The following is a 16530-nucleotide window of genomic DNA, read 5'->3' on the forward strand; positions in this document are numbered from 1 at the left end:
TATTCCCTTCATCTTAAAGCTGCACGATCTCACTTTATGTGTCATAGGTGGACAACAACCTATGGATACTGAGGTCAGAGGGTAGTGCTTTGTAGCGAAGGCAGCAGATACCTGAGACCTGGGTTGTTCTGTGTCTGTACACAAATTCATTGTACATGCCAACTCTGTGGCTGTGATAGGGTCACCTTAGGATGCATTTATGGAACATTGCACTTTCCCCTTCAGTACTTACCCAATCATGCAACCTTGATTACTTTATGAAAAGATCAATCAAAGCATAGCACAGGTGTAAACCATATCAACTCTACTGGTGCACAAAAAGGAAAGGTGGCCTGTATTTCATCATGTCGACTAATTCAACTCCGGATGAGAAGTGAAACATCTTCAAAACTGCCTGGGTCCAGGTTTCTATGTATGGCCCTCAGATAGGCGACAACCAGGATGAAGAAGAATGCTTGAACCTGTCTGCTCTTTGTCCTTTCAGGAATAGTTGTGTCACAATGTCAACAGAAACTGAAATGCAACCTGCAGAGGAAGTTCCGGTGTGTGTTTGAGGGGGTGGCTCAAGCAGGAAACCCACGCCTCCTGAATCAGATCTACACAGAGCTCCACATCACCGAGGGAGGGGCTGCAGAGGTCAACGAGGAACACTAGGTCAGACAGATTGAAGCAGCGTCCAGGAAACCAAGCACACCAGAAACAACCATCAGACCAGAAGACCTCTTCAAAGCCTCAGCTGGAAGAGAGACAGCAGTCAGAACGGTGCTGACAAAGGGAGTGGCTGGCATCGGGAAGACGGTCCTGACACAGAAGTTGACTCTGGACTGGGCTGAAGGCAGAACCCACCAGCGCATAGACTTCATGTTCCCGTTCACCTTCAGAGAGCTGAACGTGCTGAAGCAGAGGAACTTCAGCTTGGTGGAACTTGTCCATCACTTCTTCCCTGAAACCAAAGAAGCAGGAATCAGCAGGTTGGAAGAGTTCCAGGTTGTGTTGATCTTTGACGGTCTGGACGAGTGTCGACTCCCCCTGGACTTCCACAACAACCGGACCCTGACCGACGCTACCGAGTCCACCTCAGTGGACGAGCTGCTGACAAACCTCATCAGAGGGACACTGCTTCCCTCCGCTCACCTCTGGATAACCTCACGACCTGCAGCAGCCAATCAGATCCCTCCTGGGTGTGTTGGCATGGTGACAGAGGTCAGAGGGTTCACTGACCCCCAGAAGGAGGAGTACTTCAGGAAGAGATTCAGAGATGAGGAGCAGGCCGAGACCATCGTCTCCCACATCAAGAGGTCCCGAAGCCTCCACATCATGTGTCACATCCCCGTCTTCTGCTGGATCACTGCGACCGTCCTGGAGGACGTGTTGACCACCAGAGACAGAGGAGAGCTGCCCAAGACCCTGACTGAGATGTACATCTACTTCCTGGTGGTTCAGGCCAAAGTGAAGAAGGTCAAGTATGATGGAGGAGCTGAGACGGACGCTCACTGGACTCCAGAGAGCAGGACGATGATGGAGGCTCTGGGAAAACTGGCTTTCGATCAGCTGCAGAGAGGCAACCTGATCTTCTATGAATGCGACCTGAAAGAGTGACTTGCGACATCAGAGCGGCCTCGGTGTACTCAGGAGTGTTGACTCAGTTCTTCAAAGAGGAGAGAGGACTGTACCAGAACAAGGTGTTCTGCTTCGTCCATCTGAGTGTTCAGGAGTTTCTGGCTACTCTTCATGTCCATCTGACCTTCGTCAACTCTGGAGTCAATCTGCTGGCAGAGGAACAAACATCCCACTTGCAGAAGGTCTTAAGAAATAAACCAAAACTTAGACGTCTCTACCAGAGCGCTGTGGACCAGGCTTGAAGAGCCCAAATGGACACCTGGACTTGTTCCTCCGCTTCCTCCTGAGTCTCTCACTGCGGACCAATCAGGATCTCCTACAAGGTTTGTTGGCACGGACAGGAAGTAGCCCAAAGACAATTCGGAAAATAGTTGACTGGATTAAGAAGAAGATCCGAGTCGGTCACTCCCCAGAGAGAAGCATCAACCTGTTCCACGGTCTGAATGAACTCAACGATGGTTCTCTGGTGGTGGAGATCCAACTTCACCTGAGATCAGGACGTCTGTCCTCAGCCAAACTGTCTCCTGCTCACTGGTCGGCTCTGGTCTTCATCCGTCCTCAGAAGAAGATCTGGACGTGTTTGACCTGAACAAATACTCAACTTCCGAGGAGGCTCTTCTGAGGCTGCTGCCAGTCGTCGAAGCTTCAAATAAAACACTGTATGTGGATGTTAGACTGGATATTTGAAAAACGTTAAATGATTTTATGTAGAAGAACTATAGCATGTTTGATTTGTGAACACCTTCAAAGGTTGAGCTCCTGTAACCTGTCAGAGAGAAGCTGTGCAGCTCTGTCTTCAGTACTCAGCTCTCAGTCCTCCAGTCTGAGACAACTGGACCTGAGTGACAACAACCTGCAGGACTCAGGAGTGGAGCTGCTGGCTGCTGGGCTGAAGGATCCTCACTGTCACCTGGAAACTCTCAGGTCAGAATGAAAATCTTGGTAAAGTAAGAGGGAGTGCTGAGAAAGTCCCTCTAAGTAGAATTATTTTGCACATTTTCATCATCAGGATTGTATTTTTTTATAAAAGTGCATAGGACAATACTAAAAGTGGGCATGTGCACAAAAGCTCAAACTGGTGTGCACCGAAAAATAATCCATTTATTAAAAGGACTCAATTTTATAGAGCGCTTTTCTACCTCAGCGGCACTCAAAGCACTTGACCGTGTCGTCTGATTCACCCGTTCACACACACACTGATGGTGGAGGCTACCATGCAACCTCCACCATGCACCAGCCTACTCATCAGGAGTAACTATGGGTTCAGTATCTTGCTCAAGGACACTTGGACATGGTCACCGGGGTCGAGGATTGAACCAGCGACCCTCTGGTTGCTAGACGGCCGCTCTACCCCTGAGCCATGCCTGCATATTAACAATGCACATCCTCATATGCTGGCAGTTTTCACTTTATAATCGCAATGTGCATACGAACTATGACTCACTCCCACACACCGTGCCGCACAGGCGTATACTGGAAGGACCAACTCTCCGAGAACAAACCCCTCCTGCACAGGTGTGTGACTGCCCCATGTTCAAAGGAAAAGTCATGGTGGAGGAGTAGAGCTGACAAGGGGGGAGGAGTTTAAATGTGGTACTTTTCTCCAAACCCACATTCTGGGAAGCCCTGCCCCTCTCTTCTTCTGACAAGCTAGCGGTTGTTGGCACCCAGGCATCCTGTGATTGGATATCCTGCATCGTACTCATTGTCCAGGCATCCGCTGGGACATGTGCAGGGACGATGCTGTCGATATTCCGAGGACGCTGAAGATGGAGCTGCTAAGCAAGAGTGAAAGAGGTTGGCCAAAGAGCAGGTTCATAGATGTGGTGAGGGGGGACGTGCAGGTGGGTTGCTGGAACAAAAGACGATGCAGAGGACCGGATGAGACGGAAACTGATGATCCTCTGTGGCGAACTTTGACAGGGGCAAGTAAAAGTAAATGAAAATGACTTGTTGACAGTCTGCCAGAATCTTCAGGTCACAAGTCCCTGCTAAGATATTCTCAAGTTGGATGAATCGAGTTCTTGCCTTGTGGATTCTGGCTCTGGTGCTACACAGGTCAATGGTACTGCCCAAGTTTGTTCAAGCAGCTACCTCATCAAGTGCCATTCCCTTCAGAGCCACACAGATTTCCTGTCATGACCTTGAGGACTTTAGTTTCTCCTACGTTGATGTTTTGCTCTACTAGTGAAGATGCATCTGCCAGGGTTGTCCTGTCATGCATCTGCTACCAGACCCGATGTACATTTCTCTCACAGGCTCAATGTATGTAACCTGTCAGAGGGAAGCTGTGCAGCTCTGTCCTCAGTTCTCAGCTCTCAGTCCTCCAGTCTGAGAGAACTGGACCTGAGTGACAACAACCTGCAGGACTCAGGAGTGGAGCTGCTGGCTGCTGGGCTGAAGGATCCTCACTGTCACCTGGAAACTCTCAGGTCAGAGTACAGCTCTCAGTCTGAGCTGCACCACCCTTCTGAAGGAGAGTGGACCAGCGGTGTCTCATGGCTCAGGCTGAGTTTAAAAACCCTTGAAAAGTTCACGTGTGAATGCTGATCATGAAACAGAAAAGTAGAACGGATCTCATCCCTGACAAGTTGGTTGTTGACGCCATGTTGTCAAATGTCTCCATTTCTTCTCCAGGCTGACTGGCTGTAACCTGTCAGAGAGAAGCTGTGCAGCTCTGTCTTCAGTTCTCAGCTCTCAGTCCTCCAGTCTGAGACAACTGGACCTGAGTGGGAACAAGCTGAAGAACTCAGGAGTGAAGCTGCTGGCTGCTGGGCTGAAGGATCCTCACTGTCACCTGGAAACTCTCTGGTCAGAGAGCTCTTATCCCATCTGTCCATCAGTCTCTCCTCCTTTCTCTCTCTCTTTATCTCTGTCCCTCTCTTTCCTTCTGTCTCTGTCTTCCTCCATTCTCTGTCTTTGTCTCTGTCCATCAGTCTCTCCTCCTTTCTCTCCCTCTTTATCTCTGTCCCTCTCTTTCCCTCTGTCTTCCTCCATTCTCTGTCTGTGTCTCTGTCCATCAGTCTCCCCTCCTTTCTCTCTCTCTTTATCTCTGTCCCACTCTTTCCTTCTGTCTCTCTGTCCTCCTCCATTCTCTGTCTTTGTCTCTGTCCTGCTCTCCTGCTCTCTCTCCGTCCCCACTGATCCTGGATCTGCTCCACCTTCCTGCTGGTAAAGGAAGGTTCTGGTGGCTGCTGTTGCAGGATGTGCTGCTGATGGAGAATTGTTGGGTGGAGGTTCATTGAAGGAGGGAGGTGCTGGACCTGCTCTACTTGGACAGAGTCAGGACAGAACTTTGGTTGGGGTTTGGTGACACACAAATAAGTAAAATAGTTCTGGTTCCCGATAATGAAGATGATGATCATCTGGAACAATCCTCTTGGTCCATGGCCTTCTGAACCATTAAGTCAACTGTATTTTCTTGCAGTCTGTCCGGCTGCCTGATCTCCAAGGACAGCTTCTCTGGCCTCGGCTCTAAACTCCAACCCCTCCCATCTGAAAGAGCTGGACCTGAGCTACAACCATCCAGGAGACTCAGGAGTGGAGCTGCTGTCTGCTGGACAGGAGGACCCTCACTGGAGGCTGGAGACTCTCAGGTATGAGATCAGGCAAGAACATTCTGACGGTACCCACCTTCCAGGTACAGAGCAGTTGGTTTATGTGGAACAAACTGCCTTAGGTGTGCTGCATCGGCATCTTCTTTCAGTCCCACATCAAGGCTGACATGACGTCGGCCTGCTTCATCACTGCTGTTTTTGAGAATAGTGATGTCTTATTAGTTTAGTCCCTTATTTCAAATCTTTGTGAGCAACTTTTGAAAACCCTGTCTTTCTCCAGCGTGTGCCATGGGGGACAGCAATGGCCCAGACCTGGTCTGAGGAAGTGTAAGTGTGGATTTCTGTTTGTTTTTGACAACTTTCCTGCAGTTGAGCCTCGACTGACAGATGAAAATTACCAGGAAATTATTGACAATTATGAAGAGCCACAGTGAGACGACCAGGGAACAAAGTAACCACCAAGAAAATAACACTGTTGAACCCTTGCTTCATTTTCCAAAAACAAACACACAAAATGGACTCTTCTACCATCCCACACAAGTCTCACACCTGTCCCACACCAGTCCCACACCATCTCACATCAGTCTCACACCTGTCCCACACCAGTCCCACACCATCTCACATCAGTCTCACACCTGTCCCACACCATCCCACACAAGTCTCACACCTGTCCCACACCAGTCCCACACCATCTCACATCAGTCTCACACCTGTCCCACACCATCTCACATCAGTCTCACACCTGTCCCACACCAGTCCCACACCATCTCACATCAGTCTCACACCTGTCCCACACCAGTCCCACACCATCTCACATCAGTCTCACACCTGTCCCACACCATCCCACACCATCTCACATCAGTCTCACACCTGTCCCACACCATCCCACACAAGTCTCACACCTGTCCCACACCATCCCACACCATCTCACATCAGTCTCACACCTGTCCCACACCATCCCACACCAGTCTCACACCTGTCCCACACCAGTCCCACACCATCTCACATCAGTCTCACACCTGTCCCACACCATCCCACACAAGTCTCACACCTGTCCCACACCAGTCCCACACCATCTCACATCAGTCTCACACCTGTCCCACACCAGTCTCACACCATTCCACACCAGTTCCGCACCTGTCCCACACCAGTCTCACACTATCCCACACCAGTCTCACACCATCCCACACCAGTCTCACACCTGTCCCACACCAGTCTCACACCATCCCACACCAGTCTCACACCATCCATAACCAGTTCCGCACCTGTCCCACACAAGTCTCACACCATCCCACACCAGTCTCACACCATCCAAAACCAGTCCCACACCAGTCTCACACCATCCCACACCAGTCTCACACCATCCAAAACCAGTCCCACACCAGTCTCACACCATCCATAACCAGTTCCGCACCTGTCCCACACCAGTCTCACACCTGTCCCACACCAGTCTCACACCTGTCCCACACCAGTCTCACACCATCCCACACCAGTCTCACACCATCCAAAACCAGTCCCACACCAGTCTCACACCATCCCACACCAGTCTCACACCATCCAAAACCAGTCCCACACCAGTCTCACACCATCCCACACCAGTCTCACACCATCCAAAACCAGTCTCACACCATCCCAAACCAGTCTCACACCAGTCCCACACCAGTCTCACACCATCCCACACCAGTCTCACACCAGTCCCACACCAGTCTCACACCATCCCACACCAGTCTCACACCAGTCTCACACCAGTCCCACACCAGTCTCACACCATCCCACACCAGTCTCACACCAGTCCCACACCAGTCTCACACCATCCCACACCAGTCTCACACCATCCCACACCAGTCTCACACCAGTCTCACACCAGTCCCACACCAGTCTCACACCAGTCCCACACCAGTCTCACACCATCCCACACCAGTCTCACACCAGTCTCACACCATCCCACACCAGTCCCACACCATCCCACACCAGTCTCACACCAGTCCCACACCAGTCTCGCACCATCCCACACCAGTCTCACACCAGTCCCACACCAGTCTCACACCATCCCACACCAGTCCCACACCATCTCACATCAGTCTCACACCTGTCCCACACCATCCCACACAAGTCTCACACCTGTCCCACACCAGTCCCACACCATCTCACATCAGTCTCACACCTGTCCCACACCAGTCTCACACCATTCCACACCAGTTCCGCACGTGTCCCACACCAGTCTCACACTATCCCACACCAGTCTCACACCATCCCACACCAGTCTCACACCTGTCCCACACCAGTCTCACACCATCCCACACCAGTCTCACACCATCCATAACCAGTTCCGCACCTGTCCCACACCAGTCTCACACCATCCCACACCAGTCTCACACCATCCAAAACCAGTCCCACACCAGTCTCACACCATCCCACACCAGTCTCACACCATCCAAAACCAGTCCCACACCAGTCTCACACCATCCATAACCAGTTCCGCACCTGTCCCACACCAGTCTCACACCTGTCCCACACCAGTCTCACACCTGTCCCACACCAGTCTCACACCATCCCACACCAGTCTCACACCATCCAAAACCAGTCCCACACCAGTCTCACACCATCCCACACCAGTCTCACACCATCCAAAACCAGTCCCACACCAGTCTCACACCATCCCACACCAGTCTCACACCATCCAAAACCAGTCTCACACCATCCCACACCAGTCTCACACCAGTCCCACACCAGTCTCACACCATCCCACACCAGTCTCACACCAGTCCCACACCAGTCTCACACCATCCCACACCAGTCTCACACCAGTCTCACACCAGTCTCACACCATCCCACACCAGTCTCACACCAGTCCCACACCAGTCTCACACCATCCCACACCAGTCTCACACCAGTCCCACACCAGTCTCACACCATCCCACACCAGTCTCACACCAGTCTCACACCAGTCCCACACCAGTCTCACACCATCCCACACCAGTCTCACACCAGTCTCACACCAGTCCCACACCAGTCTCACACCAGTCCCACACCAGTCTCACACCAGTCCCACACCAGTGCCACATGTCAAGCAGTCAGACTCTGCAGCAACACATCGGAGCTCCTCAGACGGTGCGTTTGTGTCTTTTTCTTTCCATCAGATTTCTGTCAACTCACACTGGACACAAACACCATGAACGAAAAAGTCCAACTGTCCGACGACACCAGGACAGTGACACGTGTGGACCAGTGTCAGCGGTGTCCTGATCATCCTGAGAGGTTTGACTGTTGGCCTCAGCTGCTAGGATGCAATGGTTTGACTGGTCGCTGTTACTGGGAGGTCGAGTGGAGAGGTTACGTTGATATAGCAGTGACTTACAGAGGAATCGCAAGGAAAGGAATCAGCGGCGACTGCGCATTCGGCCTGAACCATCAGTCCTGGAGACTCAACTGCTCAGATCTTTGTGGTTACAGAGTCTTTAACAAACACAGAGGAACGTCCGTCTCGTCCTCAGTGGTCTTGAACAGAGTAGCAGTGTACGTGGACTGTCCTGCTGGCACGCTGTCCTTCTACGGAGTCACTTCAGACTCGCTGATCCACCTCCACACCTTCAACACCACCTTCACCCAAACTCTCTATCCTGGGTTTGGGGTTTACTACTGCGCCTCCTCAGTGACTCTGTGTGCTCTGCTGGAGGGACGGTCCCCTGAGATCCCCGTCCACTCTGTGTACCGGTGAATACCAGAAACCAGATGTAACAGCAGCTTCCTGCGTTTGAGCTGGGAGGTCCCAGAACAAAGCCGCATCACCAACTTAATAGAATGTTAATTAGCTTTTGTACTTGGTGAAAGCTGAACCGGAGTCCGGCTCTAAACGAGGCGTCGCATTCCTACGGCTAAACAAGCAGAAATGTGATGCTGACTGTCACAGTCGCGTTGTGTTGTTCTGCATGAACCAGTGCTCGGTTTCCCTCCCGCTCCTCTGTGACGCTGAACACTGAAGCGGTTCTGAGGTCCGACTCATATCAGATCCTGACAGCAGTTCAATTAAATCCATCCATTTATTAACGATTCACTGGACTGAAGTGATGGCTGTCAATCACAGTTTGACTGAATCCAGAGTCAAACGTCACGCTCGTTCGCCCTGCAGCCCCGACCGCTTCGATTTCTAAGGGTTCAATCTATCAATTTTTTATCAATCTCTGGAGGTACCGCAAGAACCGTGATGATGCAGTACTATGACTTAGCAAATGAAGTAGTGGATCGATGACTTTTAGGCAGTAACGTGACCTCTGACCTCCATCATCAGAGCTTCCTGATACTTCCATGCACCTGACCATGGTTCTCAAATACTTCACACTACTTCACCATCAGACATTCATGGACACCAGTAGTATTTTATGTTGTTCTCTTCGTGGTTTGTTCTCACTGCAGCCGTTCTTACCGACCCTCAGCTACCAGGTTAAAGTTGGAGGTGTCACACCTTGATGGAACGCACCCAGCACGCCCACATCCTGCGCTCCTCTCAGAACGGCCCGCTGTGACTGTTTCAGAATGCTGTACAGTAGTACAGTACACGAGGCAGCGCTCTCAGGACATTCCCCGAGTAAAGTGTCTTTTCAAAATAAAAGCATCAGATCAGTTTTCACTCAGTTATTTTCTGCCTACCTTTTTAACTTTACAGCTTCATGTATGACTTTTATTTTCCGTTTCTATCACCACAGTTGTATGTCTGCCGTCGCCTCAGCTGTCAGTCCTTCAGGCTCGACCCAGAACGTTCAAGTTTTTCACAAGACACCTCCAAAGTGTGTGTGTGTGTGTGTGTGTGTGTGTCTCACTGTCACACATAAAAAGCGTAAGCACATGGACAGACGGTGTCAGTCAGGGAGCTGGTTGATCAGAGTCACGATATCTTCATCATCTTCATCTTCATCACTGAAACATTTTCATGTTCTCCTGTGGATGAACTTTGGGTTTGGTCCCCACTGCTGGTGAGTGTTGGAAGTTCAGGCTGAGGAACGCAGGCGCCGGCGGTTCTGGCCTCCGTCCTGCTGGTATGCTGCCCCCTGCTGGGCTGGACTGCTACTAATGAAGCGCTCGATCTAATTTGTTTCATAAATTTCAACTCTGTCTTTACAGTCCCAGTGAGATGTTGCTTGAAAGACAGAGAGACACCATCAGTGTTTCTCCTCATCAAAAAATAACAGGCGTGTTTAAGATCGTTTTTTTCCTCCACAGCTTACTTTTGATTTGCAGTCAAGACAAAGAGCGTGCCATGGGTCGTCCTGGCGCTCAATAATAGTAGTAGTAGTAGTAATAATAATAGTAATAATAGAAATAGCTCCACACCAGCGACATGTTTTCCTCGTGAGTATGGGTTGAGCTAGCTTTTAGCTTCGCCGCTTCTTCTTCTACACGCTTTGAGCTTAATGCTGCGCACGACGCAAATGCATGTCTTCTTCTTCTTCTTCTGAATTTCCGGCAGAGTAGACACGAGTCTGTGTATTACATGTGCATCACTTTGCTTGGCAGAAACCTGAAAATTGCAACAGTGACCGGCCGGGGACCGATTGGGCCGGTTTGATATAAAAAAGGCGTTTTTAATCGGCGGCCGATTGATCGGTGCATCTGTGGTTTAAGACGATACCAGCGAAGTCAGCTGACAGAGAGAAACTGGTAAAACACAACACTTGGACGTGTGAAAGACATCCCAGGCAGGGGTTTGGGTCTTTTTCTGATTCCTCACTCCGATCGGGACCTTCTGAACGACCCTTGAGTGGCCCTGGACCTCCCTTTGAGAACCCCTGGCCTGACTAGCGTTCAGGGTACCTTTCAGACTTCGACTGAAGCCTCCTTCCACACGAGCCCAACGGCGGCGTCTCTGAGCTGAGCGAGTCTCCGCTTGTCCTCAGGTGTCAATGGAGCGAATGAGTCAGCTGACATTATGCTGTGATGTCACTGCTGACTGACTCACCTGCAGGAGGGTTCACCAGCCAGCAGGTTTTTCATGTGACACGCCCGCCAGGTGCTGCTGTCAGCTCTGACTCATTGATGATGTCACCAATTTCTCCTCAGAAGAAAGACCAGGTGGAGAGTTGGTGCCTCCTCCAGGCTGCTGAGGTAAAGCAGTAGTGGTAATACACTGGTAGTATGCAGTACTACTACTTCTACTACTTCAGTACTCATGGCGTTGGGTTGGGACCTCCTGGGGGGGGGGCACCTTAGAATAAACTGGCACTGTAACTGCTGTGACTTTGGGACTTCCTGATTCAAGAGTCTTGGATTCATCTTTTGTTTCCATGGTTACCTTTTTAAATCCACTTGTTGCTCTTCTTTAACTTTTATGTCAGAACTGAACTTTGACACGTTTACACGCTCTCATCTGCTCAAACCGGATCAGCTGACTGGTGCCGTTGCCGACCAGAAGCAAGCTCCGCCTCCGTCAGGTTCTCCCTGAGACGCGTCATCAGGGACGTCTCTGAGTTACGACCAACACAAACACACAAACGCATCCAGCGCCGGGGTTCCAGTCCCAACACGCCGCGTGATGTCAGCCACGATGAGTCAAACCTTCTGATGTGCAGTCAGAGAGGCCGGCAGCCCTGAACCTTCAGACGGATCACTGGTGCGAATCCGCAGCAGACGACTGGAGACGACTGAGACTCACGGCGCCGACGCACCAGCAAATGTCATTGCCCATGTGTGAGGTCACAAGACGCGTCGGCGCTGACGGCGAAGGACACAATTCTGGATTTGACTTGAAGGTTCTGGAGCCATGAGGGCCATTTACACGCTCAGGTCCTGGAGAGAAATGACTTTTGAGACCTTGAGAATAAAGTCGCTACGTAAAAGGAAAATGGTCACATGACAACATCCATGATGGAGGTTGTAACAATCCAGGAACTAAAACTTTGTTCTCATTAAAGTATGATTTTAATCAGCAGATCTCCTTGAGGTCTCGATCCCCCTCGAGGATTCGGTATGCAAACATTCTTTTTTGACAGAAACGAACCTGAAGTGAATGTTCGGCACATCGTCACCACAGCGGCCACGAGACTGGACTGAGCACAAACGGCCATGAACAAAATGGAGGATGAAAGGCGACAGTCGAATCACCGCCAGAGCTCAGGAGCCTCGCTCTCCTTCACGAGGGAGATTTCTGACTTCAAGATTTCTTTAAAAACGTTTCATAGTTACTCGCTAACTAGTCACAGACGTCAATCATCCATCCATTTTCTATAACACTTGACCTGTTAAGGGTCATGGGGGGTGGAGCCTATCCCAGCTGACATTGGGTGAGAGGCGGGGTTCACCCTGTGCGGGTCACCAGTCCATCACAGGGCCATCAGGAGCAGTCAGGGGTTCAGTGTCTTGCTCAAGGACACTTGGACATGGTCACTGGGGGAAGTGGGGATCGAACCAGCGACCCTTCGGTTGCCAGACGACCTCTCCACCTCTGAGCCACGCCTCCTGTCAATAACAACGTAAAATCTAAATCCAAGACGTGTCTCCTTCATAGACTCAGACGTGGTCATGTGGACGTCGCTGGTTTCCTCTGTCACAACAGTAAATATTTCCATGTTAGCAATCAACCAATCAGCTGACACACTGAAGGATTGTGGGTAGTGTAGTAATTCTCAGTGAGACAGATAATCAAAGCTTTTTGCGTTGTCCTGGTCACTGCTCCACCCACTCTGCCGCTGCTCTGCAGACGCCGTCACCTCCCGCTTCTTCCTCCGTCACTCGAGGTCAGATCAAGCTCTTCCTCAATCAACAGCCACCACTGCTGGCCAGAGGAGGCGCTAGTGTAGGTCACAGACCATCAACCGGCATCCCTCTGACACACGGATACCTGAGGGGAGAACAGAGAACCGAACCAGTGGACTGTGTTGCTAGGCAACACCGCTGCAGGATCTGGATGCCCCCCCCCCTCCAAAAAAAGTTGACATCTGAGGAAGCTGGTGGCGAGCTTATGACATCACAGCTGATGATCAAGTCCACTATGCTGGACCAGATTGTTGGGCTGCATCAGAAGCAACAGCAGTTTCATGAGCTCATAATTTATTCAAGATCTCCACCAACGCAATTTCTCTGACTCATTACAGCGCTCGCTATCGTCGTCATCACCGAAAGGAAGTAGACGCCGTCCGGCGTCACAGCAGTGGCACATCAAACGCCTAGCAGCCACGGGGAGTCAGCCTGCCAATGCATTTTTAATCAGGTAGGAACGCCCCCCCTGCTGGGCGGCGTGGCTCGCCAGAGTTCACCGGCAGGCCGTCGTTTGATGTTTCCTGTTTCCTGCCGAGCTGACAGAGGAGCTGCTGGACATCGGAGGAGGACAGAACAAGAACATAGGAAGGTTCTTCACAGTACAGGAGGGAACGTCAGAGCTTCGAATTGGAGGAAAACAAACCAAGTTGTTATTATGAGTGTTTTCATTCTCACCTGGTTACCTTTGACCTTTGACCAGGTCAAACTCAGAAACTGCATCACTTCCTCATCACATCAAAGTCAGCTGATCTTGATGAAGTCTCAACCAGAATGTTGAAGGTTCATTTCTTTTTCTTCTTTGTTTTTCTCTGACAGCCAATCAGAGTCCAGCTTTTCATTTACAATAAAAGTCTGAGTTGAGTGCGGTCGCCTGTGTCTGTAGCCAACGCCACCAGGAACATAAACGTGGCCGATGTGTGACCTCCCCTGCTGCACCAACCATGGGGGAACCTCCTGGACCTCCCGATGGCCACCCGGCCTTGACGTGCTGACCCAACCACAACACAGCGAAGGAGCAGCAGCTGGGGGGCCACAAACAGAGGGCCCAGGGTCACTGGCGTGTTATGTCTGTTTGTAGGAAGCTGAAGCGTTCCATCGGTGACACACTGACGACGTCCCAACATCACGAAGGGACTGTTTTTGCTTCTGGAGGACATGAACCCTCCGTCCTGCGGATGGCGGATGATGAACGAGCGTCTGCCGACGTCTCAGCCTCCTGTGCTGATGAAACTTTAGAATAATAACACCGGAGGTCACAGAAACAATTAGATTCCTTCAATTGTACCGCTCGCATCGATTTCCTCCCGCTGAGTGTTTTCTTCGATCGCTCGCTGGCGAAGCGAACAGGAATAATGAGCACCGACGGAGCACGCCGCCGCCTCCGCTGACTCGGCATTTCTCCAGATAATCTGTGGGGTTTGTGAGCGGAGGGTTGCATTTAGTCCAGCACGGGGGATCGATGGCCGGTCGGGACGGTGACGGTAGACTGATGAGGGCGCAGCATTGACCTTTAGCTGCTAACAAGATGCTGGTGAGGAAATCAGTCGGCGCTGCAGAGGAAAGTTCCATCGCAGGAAGTTTCCTCCTTTTCAGCTCCAAATTCTTCTGGAATGAGTCGGTGTTGGCTTTACGTCATTTTCCTGCTCACTCAAGATGTTCAAATCATTCATTATTCATTTGATTCTGACCGTTCACACAGAGCCTCATGGTGGCGCTGCAGTTCATCATAGAACCCTCCCAAACTGTTCAGCGCAAACGTTCTGTAACATGTAGCAAATCCAACTGTCCCTGGGGAACTTCCAGAACTTCCAACGCTGGCGTAGCGTTTCTCACTGGTGATGGATCTTCTAGAACAAACATCAAATACATTTATAAACTTCATACCATTAGTTTTCCATCATGTTTCTTGATGAAAATTCTACTGCCCACTAGAGGGCGCCACCCCGGGCCAGTGGTGGGAAACACCGTTCTACGGAGGTTTCCCTCATCCCAGCGTGCAGAGGAGCTGGAGTTCGTCTGCAGCGGTCGAGGTGTCACCACTCCACCAAACACAGGCGTTAGCATCTTTTGTTAGCGCTTGTATGGAGCAGACCAACGTGCCCGTCACCTCTCTGAATCCATTTGTCTCCACAGCAGATGCTTGACCACAGCATCGATCATGTGATCCAGGACTGTCCATTCAATACGCTACATGGAAAAAGCTGACAACTCGCTGTCAGAGGGAGGTGTTGCTGCTGGCGAGGGACCAAACCAGAGGGCGCTGTGGTTCACCAACTCTGTAGCCTAAACGCTCACGTTAATGTAGAGCACGAGTTCAGTCACCAGATGTCACTGTTGCTCAGTGGAGCAAAGTGTGGCACTGTTGGCACCTGTAGGCCTCCGTACTTGAGTTGGTGGAAGCCGCCATGTTGTTTCAACTTTGTTTTGCTCTGCCAAGAATGTTGAAACCAGCAGCTGAAGCCATGATGTCACTGCTGCCAAAGTCTCCACGCCATGCTGCACATACGTTGTGGCGATGAACAGCTCGCCAGTATCCCTCATCCAGTCAGCAGCAGTGTTCACCCTCCCAAAAGACCAAAGTTTCCAGGGGGATCTCCCCCAGCTGGTGTTTGGTTCTTCACATCTGTCTCACCAGCCCAGGGCCAAGCAGAAGACCGCGTTGCTGCTTCACAGCGTGCTCGCCAGGTGACGAAGCCCCCCCCCCCCCCCACACACACACACACACACTCTCGTAGGAACTTGTTGAATGGTTCAATTTGGTCTAGGAGGTCTGATTTTTTAAAGCCATTATCTGGATTTGCACGCCGACTAAAAGGAACTTCTTTCAAAGACACAATCGTGTTGCACTGAACGCTCGCCATCTTGAGAGCAGCAGTAACTCAAGAAGTTGCCGCTCTTTTCTCAGTTGCGAGAAGAGATGATGAATGCGTGGAGACCCTCCCGGCCTCAAGGAGACGGCCTCGAAACCTCTGATATGTGGAAGAAATGGATTCAACATGAGAGTCTATGAGACACCCTGGGCGATTTCAACCGGACTGAAACTGCCGGTAAAGTGGCGGGAACGCGTGAAGCACAACTTCAGTCTGACAAATCTGACATTCTGGAGCACTGACGACTGCCGCTGCTGCTGCAGTGGGAAAAATCCCTTTTCTCCCGTTGGTGCGTCGCCCAAATCGCCCTGATACACAAAGTGCTCATGTCCCAGACCATCATTCAATATGGAAACCTGCTGATGACGTGACACGCCGGGTTCCCCTCAAACACGCCATGTTCCTGTTGATTGCCTCCTCCACTTCAAATCACCAGACTTCAGCACGCAGGTCATCAGGGACCCACTGAGAGTCAGACTGGCCCTCTGCTGCCACCTGCTGCCAGGTAGCAACGGCCAGGTGCAGTCTGAGGTCAGAGGGCTGGCGGTGATGGATGTGATGTCATCAGAGGAGGGGGGCAGGCTTCCTTTCCTCTCTGTGCTCTGTCTTTGTTGGCGTCAGAAGGGCTAACGCCAGCAATCGTTGTGGAGGCTCAAGGACACGCTGGAGATCAGGTCAGCAGGACTCGCTGAGCCGTTGGATTAATCTGCTTAGCAACCACATGACAGTTTGTA

General features: G+C 51.1%; 1 pseudogene; it reads left to right on the forward strand.

Moving 5' to 3' along the window:
* The first annotated feature begins 699 nt into the window (after window positions 1-699).
* Window positions 700-9042, forward strand: LOC147243432 (uncharacterized; annotated as a pseudogene).
* Window positions 9043-16530: the final 7488 nt, after the last annotated feature.

This window comes from Aulostomus chinensis, chromosome 20 (genome assembly GCF_037954235.1).
Source record: "Aulostomus chinensis isolate RoL2024-O1b breed Wild chromosome 20, RoL_Achi_v1.0, whole genome shotgun sequence".
NCBI classification, from domain to species: domain Eukaryota; kingdom Metazoa; phylum Chordata; class Actinopteri; order Syngnathiformes; family Aulostomidae; genus Aulostomus; species Aulostomus chinensis.